Source organism: Typopeltis vanoorti, chromosome 20, assembly GCF_054136105.1.
Source record: "Typopeltis vanoorti isolate ZY-2024b chromosome 20, IOZ_Tvanoo_1.0, whole genome shotgun sequence".
Taxonomy (NCBI): Eukaryota; Metazoa; Arthropoda; class Arachnida; order Uropygi; family Thelyphonidae; genus Typopeltis; species Typopeltis vanoorti.
In genome coordinates this window covers 57,224,193-57,239,948 of record NC_143568.1, presented here as the reverse complement: position 1 = coordinate 57,239,948, position 15,756 = coordinate 57,224,193, and the positions used below count along the sequence as shown (strand labels likewise).

The 15,756-nt window shown below is 34.6% G+C and overlaps 1 protein-coding gene across 2 annotated transcripts in view; it reads right to left on the bottom strand.

The window, feature by feature from the left end:
* Positions 1-15,756, bottom strand: part of LOC150095459 (CCR4-NOT transcription complex subunit 2-like) — a 71,287-nt gene that overhangs the window by 21,296 nt on the left and 34,235 nt on the right. The gene's annotated exons all lie outside the window — the stretch shown is intronic.

Genomic DNA, 15,756 nt, shown 5'->3' with positions numbered 1-15,756 from the left:
CTTATCTCATATATTTTGACATCTTTTAGGCGTCTTTTCTTCTGCAGCGCCTGTGTATATTGCACACTTCGCACACGCCACCAGCCAGGCCTGGGTACACGCTCCCAAAGTAAATACATTTTTACTTCTTCTGTGAACAGTTGTGACAATACACTATAATGTGAACAGACAGTTAAATTCCTCCCATACTGCAATATTAATTTAATGCCTACGTAGCATAGTTTCACCTCCCCCACTTCCCTTCAAATAATTTTACTCCCCAACTATCAGATAATTTACGATTTTCTTATTATAAAACTGAAGCTGTGGTTATTTTAAATTAAGAAATAATATGGTCCTAGGGTAGGGGTAGGAAGGTGATTAGACAAAATAAATTGACAAAAATACTTTATCAGCCTATAAAAGAAAGGCCTGTATCAATGTTAAAAATGTTTGCTAGTTAATCAGCAGGATGAAAATGAAACGACATTTCTGATTACACTGGGTTACAGTGTTAGGGTCACTTCAGTCTTTTGAGATGTGTTCTTTCTTTTCTTTGATTAAAATATGAGATGAAAGAAGCTTATGTGGAAACTATTTTAATGATTTTTTTAACAATTAAAACAGTTTTCTTTTTCAATAGCAGTACTGTGATGTTTAGCTTTCAACTTGTTGAGTATTAGCTAGCATTTCCAGGACACAGCTTATTTTAGAAATGGCAACTGGCAACAGTAGAAGCAGTAACATTCAGGGCTTTTTTAAAGTTAAAAAAACAGTAACACTCAAAACATGGCATAAACAAATGATTTTAAATAGTAAAATATAACATGAAATGTATTTGTAAAACTTTGAATAATTTCAACTATTTTCTAAATAACTGATGAAAGAGCCCAGGAGAAAAAGAGGGTAATGGCTGGAATAACTTCCAGTTTTGGAAGCACCTGCTTCAATATTCTAATACAACAGTATTATTTTCTCAAACCAGTAAAATGAAGTAATAGATTTCAAATAATCAAACATCATAACTTCCTGTCAAAAATTTCAAATTAGCAGAAAATTAAACAGTACAAGTAACTCTTTTTACATGTGGGGATCATGTTCTAGAAAATCAACACATATATCAAAATGTGTAACATGGGAGGCTTATAACATGAGATAATAGGGGTTGCATTCACAAGGGAGTGAGATTCCAATCTTTCAAGATTAATTTAATCAAAAATGCACCTATTTTTTGCATACATATTAAGGCATAAGAATAGTAAATAAAATATTCAGTATATATAAAACAAATGACTATTAAAAGAGGTCTTTATTTTCAAGATTAATACATCATAAACACACAATCTTTATGACATTTTCAACTTTTGATTGTAACCTCTCGGTGTCTAATTTCCTTCTGCAATCTGCTTTGAAGAGATCATGATATTTTTCAGCAGCAGGGTGATCTGCAGTTGTGGCCTCACTAGTCATGGTGAGATTGTGGAATGCACAGCATAGGTGGTTCTCTTATTGAACCACCCACAACTTGCAGCAAAAGTTGTTGATTACTTTTCATCTTTCATCATATCTTGTATGACTGCTCCAGACAAAGGCAGATCTGCTGGTTTTGATGCTCAAACCATATATATAGCCAGCATCCTTTCCAATTTCTCAACTACACGAGAATGAGATTTCTTTACTCTGATCATGCTGAGATTCTTGGAAAAATAAGCACTTTTACGAATTCTATCAGCATTATCATGAATGCTTCTTGCTGCAGAATCACTACATTCGTTTGAATATCAATGATACATGCTCTAACAAACCGATTCAGAACTTCCAACTTCAATTCTAAAGAATGGGATTTCCTAGGCACTTGTTTACCTGGTCTTTATTCACATTCTTCTTTTCACTCTTAATTTCCTTTCTCTTGCCAGACATCTTGGCTAAGGGCATAGAAGTTACAGTACAAGACAATACTGCACAGACCAATAAGGCAGTTGGGACACAAAATGGACATAACCACTGAGCAGCAAACAAAAGTAGGAAACGGTGATAATCTTTATGCACCACAATGGAACTCCATATGTACAAAAATGCAGATAACAAGAGTTACCTGTACTTTATGATTCAGTTCCTGATATACTGGAGGGGAGGGCAGAATGTAATGTAACTGGAATTATTCGAAAGAAGTATAAATCCATCTGTATAAGATATGTTTTTAGACATTTTCGCCATGCCTATTTAGAAAAGTTAAGAATTGGATTTATTACTCAAATGAACATCCTACATTAAAAAAATAATAAAATAAATAAACTGTCTGTTGTAGAATTTGGTTACAAAGTAAATTGCACTATATAATAAATTAAATTCTTGTTTTAATCCTTTATCTGAGTGTAAGCAAATATACATATGAAACGTCTTCATAACTAGTCTGCTTGTATATAGATGCTGTCGACTTCACATCAATTGCTTCATAATCCCTCCTATAATGCAAATGATTGTGAATTCTCCTATAATGCAAAATGCACTTTAGACATGTATGTTACTATGCAATTACAGCAGGGTTCACTATCCACAGCAGTGCAGAATTCACATATTTTCTACATACAAATAGTAAAATGGTGTATCACTGTTTTATTATTAAAATACTCTGGATCAGAGATAGTTGTAGAAAGTTTTTCCACCTAGTTACAAAGTAAATTATATCATACAAGAAATTATATTCTTGTCTTGTATAGTTTAATTCTTTATTTCAGCATAAGCAAATACAGGTTGCATATGAAACATATTCACAACTAATCTATTTCTTGGAAGTTATTCAACTTGGTTATACTATAAATTAAAGATACCAAGAAATTATATACTTGGTTTAATCATTTACCCAAGTGTAGCAAGCAAAGTTTGTGCTTGAAATATTTTTCAGGACTGGGGCAACTCGTACATAGAATCTAATGACTTCACATCACTTGCCTTAGTATCCCATAATCAGCGGGAAGGAGTGATGACAAGAGGCCATCCCTGGAAGTTACGAAAGGAAACTGTGAGCAAGAGGGTAAAGAGTGGTTTCTTTGTGTGGAGGGTGGTTGAGCCATGGAATGCATTACCTGATGGAGTGGTGGGAGCGAGAACGGTCAGTGAGTTTAAAGAGTGGTATGATAAACTTTGTGTTTCTCAGGGGGGGACCTCCCCTCGATGAGTCTTGACAGACTTTATGTCTTAGGAAGGACCTCCCTCGATGAGTCTTTTGACTCCTTGGAGGCCTGAATAATAATAATAATAATAATAATAATAATGCAAAGCACACAATATGTATAATGCATAGCATGATACATATCCTTGCGGATATGTATAATGCTATGCATTATGGGAATTGTTACTACCCAGACCCAGAGGTGATACTAAAGTTGAAGTAATGCAGAAGTCATATTTTCATATACGAGTAGCCAAAAGGTGTCACACATTATTATTAGAATGCTCTGGATTAGAGATAGTTTTGGAAGTTTTTCTACTTGTTTATACTATAAATTAAAGATAAGAAATTATGTATAATTTCTTATTTGCGGATATGTATAATTACATAGCATTATAATATATCCGCAATGATATGTGCTTTGCATTATGGGATACTAAGGCAAGTGATATGAAGTCATTAGCTTCTATATACAAGAGTTTCCCCAGTCCTGAAAATATTTCAGGTGCAAACTTTGTTTGCTACACTTGAATAAAATATTAAAACAAGTATATAATTTCTTTGTATCTTTAATTTATAATCTATTTCTGTTTGAATTCACATCAACTGCCTCAGTACCCAGTAATGCAAAGCACACTTTCTTTTGGATGTGTTTTGCATCATGGAAAACTGAGGCAACTGATATGAAGTCAACAGCTTCTACATAGAAGACTAATGAAGATACTTCATGAGCAAACTGTTTGCTTTCAGATAGGTAAAGAATGTTTTAATGTAAAAATATAATTTCTTTTCTAGTAAAACTTATTAAAGACTAAGGTTCTTCTAAACATCGCTACATGCAAATATGTATGTATATATATAAATAATCCCACAACTGGAAAGCAAGAATGAAATTTAACATCCTCTGTTGTTCATAAAAATGGAGCAACACATATTTAAAACTAAGCATGATACAATCCATATATTATATTTTGCTAGTTAAGGAAAGATGTTCCAATCAGCCCTTTAGAACACATGCAATTTACAGACAAAAAATACTTGTTGTTGTGGTGGTGGGTGGTAGATGGCACTGGGGTAGTTGATTGGTAATAGAGGTTCGGTGCAGTGGTGGAGATGGAGAGTTGTACAGTAGGTGTCTTCCCGCGATGAGTCTTCGGACTCCTTGGAGGTGTCACAAATAATCATCATCATCATCATGCATATCAAGGATTTAGGCCTAGCACGGCCTGTTCCAGCCTTAGAAGTCATCGTTGAATCATTTAAGAGGACGTCCTGGTTTTCTTTTTCCTAATGGCTTGTATTTTAAGGCTTGTTTTGGTAATCTTTCTGTTTTCATTCTTTGAACGTGTTCCATCCATTTATGTTTATATTTTTTAATTTTTTCTATTACTGGTTCTTGGTTTAATTCTTTCATAATTTCTTCATTTCTTTTGTGATCAAATAGGGTATACTTTGCAGTTTTTCTCATAAACTTCATTTCTGCTATTGTTAATCTTTGTTTGTCTTTTTATTTTATTGTCCAGATTTCACTTCCATACATTAAGACTGGTAGGGATAATGTATTGTATACTTTTAGTCTGGTTTGTTTTTGAACTAGGTTTGGTTTAAATATGGAGTTAATTATACCTGTTATTTTTAAATATTTTACAATTTTTACATTTATATCTTTTTCATATGTGATCGTACATCCTAGGTAGTTATATGAATTCACCTGTTCTAAGATCTTGTTATCTATTACTATTTTAGTTCTTGCTGGATCTTGTCCTTTAAAGCCATAGTTTTTGATTTTTCTGTTGATATTATCATACCATAATCTTTGGATATCTCATTTAGATCTAAAATAGCTTTCTGTAAGTTATCTTCAGAATTTGTAATTATTATTTGGTCGTTGGCAAAGAGGAGAGTGTTTAAGTTTACTGTAGGAGAAAGTTTAATTCCTTGATGTAAATTTTTATTCCATTTTATTATTATTTCATTTAAGTAGATATTAAAAAGCGTTGCTGAGAGGAGCATCCCTGTCGGACCCCTTGATTTATCTCTCTCGTATATGATAGCTCGTGATTTAATCTTATTTGTATTTGATTATTTTCATATATACTTGTGATAGCTTTTAGGATATTATTTCGATAAATGCTAGAAAACATCATATTGTTTTCAAAACACATTCCTATAGATGTATGGAAATGTCTAGGTGAACTGATCATGACTATTAATGGATGCCTTCAACAAAATCATTGAAAGTGAGGAAATGCCAAAGGAATGGTGAAAGAGAGTAAACTGGAAGTATACTATCTTCCAGTATACTTCCAGAAGTATACCTGCAGCAACTACAGAGGAATTAAACTTGTGATTCACACTATGGAGATATGGGAAAGGGTAATGAAGAGACTGAGATTTGGTGTCAATTAGCAAAGCGCAGTTTGGGTTTATGCCCAGTTGGAGAACAACTGATGACATCTTTGCTCTAAGATAGCTCATAGAAACGTACCAGGAAAGTAGCAAGGAACTTTTTCTACTCTTCATTGATTTGGAAAAGGCATTCAATAGAGTCCCAAGAAAAGATGCATGAGGAAGAAAATGATTCCAGACAAGTATGCAGATCTTGTACAAGACATGTACGATAGTAGTAAAACAAGGGTGAGATGTGGAGCAGGAACCACTGAGATATTCACAGTAAAAGTCAGGGTTCATCAAGGTCAGCTTTTAGCTCCTTTGTTATGCTCTTGGATGTGATGACAGAGACAGTAAGAACTAAATCACCCTGGACAATGATGTTTGCTGATGATGTGGTGATTTGCACAAAGTCTAAGCAGGAGGCAGAAGAAAGATGAAGAATGGAGGAAAGCTTTGGAAGGCAGTGGTTTGAGGATCAGTAAAAATAAGACAGAGTACATGTGTGTTGTAGTGAAGAAGCAGGAAGTATAACATTGTAGGGTTCAGGCATGCCACAAGTGTCTAGGTTCACATATCTACAATCATGTGTCCAAAGTAATGAATACCTAGACTCAGAGCTAAATAGGATCTGATCAGGGTGGATAAACTGGAAAAAAGTTTCAAATATCTTGTGTGATATAAAAATGTGCAGCAAGTTAAAATGAAAGATCTGCAAAATGGTAGTAAGAGCTGAACTGATGTATAGCAATAAGACATGGCAGATGACCAAGAGATGGGAGGGGAGAATGAACGTAGATGAAATGAGAATACCGAGACTTGCAAGTGGTGTAACAAGATTGGACAAGACCAAAAACTCACCGATCAGGAGAACAATGAAGGTAACTGAAGTATCTGGAAAGATTAGGGACTTAAGGCTGAGGTGGTTTGGTCATGTTAAGCAGCAAGATAAAAGCTATGTGGGAAGGAGAGTGCTAGAGATGAAGCCACAAGGCAAAAGAAGTAAGGAGAGACCTAAAGAACAATGGCTGGACATCTTGAGAGGGGGACCTCCAGACTTTGGACTAGAGGAGAAAATGGCCTAGGACAGAACCGAGTGGAGGAGGTTGATCTGCTGCAGCAACCTTACTTGAATAGGAATGAAACTTGAAGAAAAAGAAGAAGGTTGAAAAGACCATATTATTTATAAATGACATGAAATTAACTTAGTGGTTTCAATGCAAGCATTTGAAAATAGAATGAAAATAACTTCTATAATATTTTTGGTAAAATGAAAGAATTTAATTAAAATGCCTTGTTCCATTACATGGATTTGAAAAATAAAATTTTGCAACTATCACTATCAGCAGGTAAATTTATTGCTAAGAAGGACCTGTTGTCATATATGAAAACAGATGTGATTTTATTGGGGTTACTTAAGGGGTCAAAAGCTAGATAACTAGGAGACCACCGCATAATCTTGAAAGAATGCAGAGAACTGACTGGACTTCTGACCTAACATCCATATCTTCATATTCACGTGGTATACCTCATCAGCAAGTATCAACTGGATACTGAACAAGTAAAGCTGTGCTGGCAGTCAGGGTCTTAGCTGACCAAACTGTATTCTATAGTGGATTAAACTGGAAACAAACATGATGGTACAACATGCAATTTTATGCCAGCTGGGATGTCTAGTTTCATCAAAGAACCAGAACAAACAGTGAAGTCAGCTGTAACAAACTCAACATCAGTAGAACTGAAGATAGCCACCATCAACATAAGTATAAATGGAAAAGAAGTCTAACTGGTAGAAAAATTACAGAAGTACCAAGTGGTAAGATCCTGTTAAATAATAAATACAGGATGCTATATTCAAGCAGCAGTGATCAAGAAAAGAAAGGAGAAGTGATACCATTCAATACCAAACACAAAGATAAGCTTCTTGATTGGCAGGCAGTTATAAGTAGAATTATGTGGACAAATTTCATGGAGAATTGGACAAAGATTTATTTCTTTAAAGTTTTTTTTTTTTTTAAACTTGGTTATACTATAAATTATAAGAAGAGTCACTACCCAGACCAGTTTTCACCTTTATTGAGGTCTCATCAGTGAGAGCCAGACCCAGAAGTGATACCAAGGTTGAACTTGCAGAAGTCATATTTCCATATATAGTATGAAATTTATGCCAGGCTAGTTTCATCAAAGAACCAGGACAAACAGTGAAGTCAGCTGTAACAAACTTAACATCAAAAGGTATCACACTTTATTAGTAAAATAATCTGGATTAGAAATAGATGTTGAAAGTTGAAACTAAGGCAACTAATAGAAAGTCATTAGCCTCTATATACAAGTCACACAGTCGGGAAGTTATTTCATGTGCAAATATTGTTTTGCTTATACACTTGGATAAAGAATTAAAACCAAGAATATAATTTCTTTGCAGCTTTAATTTATAGTATAACCAAGTTAAAAAAACAAAAATCTATCTCTAATCCAGACAGATTTTAGTAATAAGGTGTGACATCTTTTGACTAACTGTATATGGAAATATGACTTCTGCATTACTTCAACCTTGGTATCACTTCTGGGTCAGGCTCCCACCGATAAGACCTCAATAAAGGTCAAAGCTGGTCTGAATAGTGGCCCATTCCATAATGCATAGCATTATACATGTGCATTATATAATGCACATATCCATATGTGCATTTAAAGAAACTGATATCAAGCCATTAACCTCTATATACAAGTAGCCCAGTTGTGAAGTTATTTCATGTACAAATTTTGTTTTGCTTACATGGATAATGGATTAAAACCAAGAATATAATTTCTTGGCATCTTTATAATTTAAAGACTTATTTGTGGCTATGGTCCAAAGAAGGTTGTTCTAAGGAAGAAGTGGAGAAATTTTTGAGTCATTAGAGAAGGCAGCTATAATAGTCAATAAGACTTTTTTTTCTCATTTTCTCTCCATGTGAATTAATGTACATCTTTATGATGAAACATGGTGTTAGATTTGTTTCTGGATTTCTGATCAAGACTAGTTAATTTCTTGAAGAAAAATCCAGTAAGCACTTTCCATATTATCAGCTCTGCCTTTTTCTCAAAAGTTTCCCAAAACAGACATTCTCTTAAAAAATTTGGAGGCAAAGCTAATAATAACAAAAAGTGCTGCTGGGTACTTCAAAATACATAAGAATTTAACTCAGGTCTTTTGCTTCAATACTATACACCCTAGTAGAACAAACTCAACAATATATTATTTTTGTTTTAACCATGTGTGCAACACTTCACTTCCCCTTATAACAGTAATAATACTCAGATCTTTAGGCAAGATCTGTTTTCATTTCTTAGGCTGATTTACAGGCATATCACATCTGTAGACTTCTTAGCTTCCAGAAATGCTTGGTGGGTGTCCTTTTTTGATCAGTATGCTACTTCCCACAGGTTTAATAGTTACCATTATATATGATCCCTAAATTTATCCAGCCATGGAACTGCTTACACATTTCACACAATGTACCAAAAATCTGCTACAAATACTTGATGCTATCCAAGAAAGACCTACATTCAGTTCTTCAAGCCCAACTAAAGGAACTTTTTCTAATAAGCCTTTCTTCAACTGACTCCTGAGGTAGTCTATCTCTGGCATCAGCAAATGTTTTTTTCTCTCCTGGAAACTCGGGTTTTTCATCCTGTAAACTCAAGAAAATCGACCATACAACCTACACTGTTTCAGATAATAGCATATTGTATTAGGGATGGCAGCAGTTGTTTGCTTGTCTCTTCACTGGATGCCACTTAAAATTAGTGACAATCATCTCTGACTGGCTACCAGTGGAGATTGAACTGCCCACTCAGTCCCATTTACTACCTACAAAAGAATAAAAGGCGTTTGATTTTTTTTCTTTCTGTGTTATGATTTTCTATAGATATTTTCATGAGAATTGTTTTGCTGAACTGGCTACTATAACTTCTCTATTATGTTACATGCGCAGCCATCCAGAGTTTAAACTACAGAACCAATTCACTGTCTTCCTCTTTCATTCAGTGTAATCTAAATAATAATAATTGTTTTTTTAAAAAAATCAGTTACCTGCTCACATACAACACTGTTGTGCAATATGTTTTGCAGCCTTTCAGCTGTGCAGTTGATATTTAAAATAAGACACTGCTTCAAAGTTCTTTTAAGTGTGAAAGATTATTCTAAGAATCTTGTAAAGCATTCCTCCAACAACAGAATCTTAGCAAGAAAGTTTCAATGACTGTTTCACATATATGGAAAACAGTCATTCATTACATACTGCTGTACTAGGGGTATGCTCATGCAGCCTTTAATCAAACTCCAAGTGCTCTAAGTGTAATAAATAATGGGAGGCAGGTTTGTTCTTGACACAAAGAATGGAAAATCCTAAAAATTCACTAATGTTTTTTAAGCTCTAATTTCTCAGGTTTGACTAAGTCAAGAGAATTTCTTTTATTCAGTAAGAAATGCAGATATAGATGTTTTATGAATATATTTTTAATAAAATTTTCAAAAAAGGGAATATCAGATTTTTCTATCTCAAATTAAATTTTCTTCAAAACTATAAGCCAGAATCAAGCCTGCATTGAATTTCTAAAGTAAATAAAATTTTCTGGAGTGTTTAAACTCAAAAATGTTGGCTTTTTTAGATCTTGTCTTGCCAGTCACAGCCCCCAAGTTATCTGCATTAAAAAAAAAATTTCAAAGTCCTCACAAATATTTATACTGACAATCAGTTTTGGGGTGCTGTATGCTTCTGAAGGAGGCACTCAATCTGTATATGCTTGTGAAATTTGTCACCAATAATGATTTTAATAATCAACTAACGCCTTTTTGTTCTCAAATAGGGAGTAAAGACATTAGCTGATGATGATAATGACTTTAATGTGATAGTTGAAAAATATGTTTTATGAATAACTGGAGGTTAGAGCAATTAGGAAAAACAGTGTGAGAAAGACTATCTTCAAGAAAAGAAAGAAAGAATGAATAAATGATTGAGGATGAGAAATGGATCAGCAGTTTGAAGAACAGTGAATATTTGCTGAGCAGTTGCTGCTTTTGTGTTTATAGGCTTAGATGAAATCACAAAGAAAAGGTGATAATCAGTTCAGAAGAACAGAGCCCATGAAAATTATCATAGAAGAGGAATAAGGCAGAAATAGTCTATGAAATAGTGATTGGAAGGAATCTGTGAGAGAGGATCATCATTTTACTGGATTGCATTCTTCTGAATGCATCAAACATTATTAGAGGTTTTTAAAGGCTGGCAATTTAAGTCAGCCCCAAAAGAGAGATCTGACCTTGCATAGAAGTATTATCAGAGGTGAGATGAAGTGTACTCTTTCTTCATGAAATAAGACAGGTCCGTGTTAGTAGCAAAGAAGTTAAGGTTTACCTTTTTTTTTTTTTTTTTTTGTGCGAGGAATTGGTTATAAAGGATCTTGTAGTTTGGGATATCAGCACATTGCAGGGTTTGTCAAATGAAAAAGAGGAATCCTATATATAGTTCACCACTGGTGAACTATATACAGGATTTGAAGTTAGTAAAAAGAGACTATTTACGAATAAAAGAAGAGCATTGGCAAAACTACGAGCCCTAGGTATTCTGCTATCGGTGGGCTTAAGAGTAAAGCTATCCACCATGACATGTAATGAACAACCCTCTGTTGTTCATCTAATTGCAGAAAATGGGCAAGAGACATAAAATGGTAATATGATAAGGTTCATGTGCCAGATCCAATCAAATGCTCTGGAAATGTCAACAATGACCACATGAGTCTCACCATACCTTTCCATAGCAGAAAGGTATGGTGAGATCATGACTGCCATATGTCCAAAGGTGGATGATGGTGTAAAGGAAATATGCTGTGGATCAAGACTTGCAGAATCCATATGTGGTAACTGATTGGCAGATTTCAATTTCTTATCCTCTCTCTCTTTTATGAGAGAGCAAAGGAGATCTGTTGATGTTCATTTTGAAGAGCTTAGGGTTGTAGTTGGAGAATACTTCATGTGGAAAGCTGTTCCACAGAACAGATGTAGGTGGACTGAAAGATGAATAGGATGGTAAGTTTGATGGATTAGCAGTTAAGCTTTAAATGGATGCTAGTTAGCTGCTGTTTGTGTTATTCTAGGTTTAGCAGAAATGAAGGAGGGATGGGAAATAATGAAAGTTCTGCTAAACACCTAGTAAATTGTGGAAAAGGCATGATGCAGAAATCAACCCTGCCCAATGAGATAACAGCTGAAGAGAGTCTGTGCAAGAGAGAGATCGTCAATTAGTTGATCTGCCCTCTTCTGGATAGAATGAAGAATTTTTAGAGGTATCTGGTGTAATCACTCCAAATGTGAGAGCAGTATTTTATGGTGTTGGGCAGATTTGAGATTTGTACAGGGTTAGTAGCTGAAAGTGAAAACCAAGAACATAAGGAGCAAAAGAGATGTCAAGTTCTTTAGAAGATGAGGATGCTACTGAGATTATGTGTTTTTGCCAAGAAAGGTTAAAGTTCTGTGTCAGTTCAGGAAGGGAGATCTGGTCTTTGGAAGAAAAAGCATAAAATTGTGTTTTAGAAGTACTGAAGGTGACTAGTTTTGTCATCACTCCACTGAACAACAGTATGCAGATCAGTGTTCAGAGCATTAGTCACAGAAGATCTGATATTGGGATGCAAGAACTTTAAGCTATGTCATGGATACAAGGAACATAGGTATCATCAGCAAAACAACAGAGAGGATATGAGGTCAATGAAAGAAGATCATTAATGTATATGAGGAAGAGTGTGGTCAGTAGAGATATCAGAAGACAGAAAGCCACATTACACATTGTGAATGACCTAAGAAAAAACTGGCAATTCAGTTATGAGGGACAGAAGGCAGATCAGATGGCAATTTGTTGAGCAATGTGTTCTATTCTAGATCTAATCAACTGTCTTGGAAATGTCAAGTGCAATAGCATAGGTTTCTCCAAACAAACCTTTCCATGGCAAGTGCCCAGAGGTAGGTGAGATCTGTTCTGGATCTTGGGATGAAATACATACTGATCATCTAGCATTTGTCCATTCATTTAGAGAGTACTGAGATGAGAGCAATAGGTTGATAATTTGATGGCAGACATTTAATTCATTTTTTTCTCCAATTTTTGGAATGGACTGAATATGGCTTTGCATTCATTCTGAGGATGGATGCCTGATGCTAATTCAGGAGCACATCTCTTGAGTACAATTTAGAGATATCATTGGACCATAAGCCCTCTTGGAGATAATAGCGAGAGTATGATGCCAGGCTTTATGTATAGGTGTTGCTACAACAGACCAGTTAGAGAGAGGCTGTATCACAGATGGACAAAAATTGCATCCAATTGTCTTTGGGGGATAGGAGAGGGAACAGAAGGCATGACTGCCATTTGTGCATTTTTTTTTTTATGTATATTTAGCTCTTCCTCAAGACCTGGACAGGTTCTAGAAAAGTTGAATGGTGATGACTTTCTCCATGATTTTGGAGAGAAATAAGTGCAATAGGAAAACAGCAGTGATGGCTGTCTTTTATTTCTCTTCTTTGGAATAAGGTCACAGGTTTGTTACCATGTTGTATGAAAGATGCTAAGATGAGCATGAAAAATTGTAAAGATGATATAGGATGGATGTTAATTCTGGATGATCAAGTTTAAGAATAGTTTGGGGGAATGGAGGAGGGGAAATACCTTCAGAACCAGAAGAGCTTTTCAGGATTCTTCTTATGTCTTTGTGATGAAAGACTAGAAAAAGCATACAATGAGCAGTTCTTGATAAACTGCGTATGTGTATGTGTGTGTGTGTGTGTGTGTGTGTGTGAGAGAGAGGGAGAGAAAGGTAACTTAGCATTCATCAATTGCAGGAATCAGATAAGAAGAATGATTCTAGGAGGTCAGATGCTCCATTGAGTCATATTATGATAGTACCACTTACAAATAAGGACAAACAGTTGCTTGGGACTCCAAACAATTAAGTCTTTGAGACCAGTGAATGTCTGTTAAATGCATGCGTTCACCAGTTTATCTGTTTTATTGAAATGAAAATTCTACCATCTCTATATGAAAATGTCCTAGTTTCAGTTGAGAAACCTTGATATAGATTTCTTGCATCTTAGAATGGATTCAAATCCAAGTGCTTCCAAACAAAAGGCAACTATGAACACTGTGCTTGTCCTAGCTAAAAATACAGCTCTCACATATAATAGATTTAGTTTAATCCTTTATCCCAGTGAGAGCAAACAAAGTTTGCGCCTGAAAATATCTTCAGGACTAAATATAGTGTTGTACTATCTTATCCAGTAAGTAGTGCAACACCTAGGCAACTCGTGGCAAAGGTGGAGCAAGCTACCAGGCACTTCTAACCCAGTATCTAAATTTTCAACAGCTCTCACATATAGTTTGACTAAAGTGATAATAACATTTATCAAACACAAAGCCTTTTTGATAGCTAATTATTTAAAATACATTTTGGTATAGCATTATGTTTCACATAATGCTGAGTAAATAAAATGTAACATTGGGTAGTGACCTTCTCTCATAATGTGAACAAAAATACAGTTCCTAGGAGCTAAGTTCACATTATGGGCAAATATCAAGCATAGTGATCGGAGCTTGCTCCACTTCTACCACGAGTTGCCCCAGCTTGCACTACCCTTTGGGATCAGTGCTGCTGTATCCAGGTATTTGCTTACGCTTGGAATCGCCGAACTTTATATAGTTTCTACTATATTCGGCATGAAACTCTTTGAGTTTCTTATTCGGCTAAGAAACTATATGGGATGTAATATCCCTTAACTTAAACAAGTAACATTATATAATTTTTCCCTTCTGATATACATGCATTAAGATTCCAAAAGGTACGAAAATTCCTAATGTGAATTTTCCCAGAACTTAAAAACTGCAAATACTGAAAATAACAAATCAAGAGTTGTATTTATTATTTTTATGTGACTATAACAGTTATTATTGCATGCAGTTTTTTATTGCACAATGCAAAGCAATCACAAAAATTGAGAGAGAGAGTGTGTGTGTGTAATGACAGGGATTGATATGCTGGCTGCAAAAATGGATAACAATTGAGAAACATGCCAGAATGGGATGATACCGTCAATTATCATGCCCTTCATGGCCAGCAGTTCAGCAGTGCTGATATGTTGTATATCTTGAAAACTTACAACATAGTAAAATAATCACCACCCATTACTAAACATTTTTTTGTCACACAACTTTCTATCATACTTAGCTTTATTTATGTTTATGTATAAATGAAGCTTTATGATAAAGGAATTTAAGGTCGATGATTGAAGACCCCAGTTCTGTGGACTGATCGATGTTACAGGCATAACGAAAATGCTGGGTACTTGCTTACATTCACATTAATAAATAGACAAGTCTATAAAACTATGAAATTTATATGTCTTGTGAATTCAAGCATCATCTCTGCTTTTTGAAGGTTAAAGTTATTCCATATACTCTGAAGCTATGCTTAGATTATATGAAGATATAACTTACATTGACCTCATGATTATAGGAGGATTTAAAATCAGATTTTTTTATTTTTATTTTTTTTTTTAAAGCTGACTAGTACCATATTTACTTGAATTATTCGCCCTCGCATATATCTTGCACCCCTGATTTTACTTTATGGAAAAAGAAATTAAAAAGTTTTGCATATAGTATGCACATGAAAAAAGTTAAAAACTTCAAGTGAATGTTATTATGGCAGTTTCAGATATTTTGAAATTCAGTTGAAGAGAATCAGCATTTCAATTCAACAATTGTCAGTTTGCTTTTTTTTGTTGAGTCAAGCGATCTTTTGTTAATACCACACCAGTCATATGCATAGAGATGGAAGGCACCAGTAGAGGAAATGTGGGAGTGAGAGCATTGACTTCTACTCAATCTTGGATTGCATAGTGGTGGATTAAGATTAAGACTAATATGAGATTAAGATTAAGAGACAATTATTAGAACTGTTGTGCAACTGGATTTTGAGAGCTTGGGATATGATTTTGCCAGAAATAATTAATTTAATTGCAGAAGTATTGTCACTGAAAAATTAAAATATATCGTGAGATGAAGGCGAGCGGCTGATAGCGTAAGTAAATAAAACTGATAATTAAATTTTAAATGCATTCATTTTATAAATAATGTGAGCAATTATAAATTATAATGATTACTGAGGATTTAATTATAAATGTC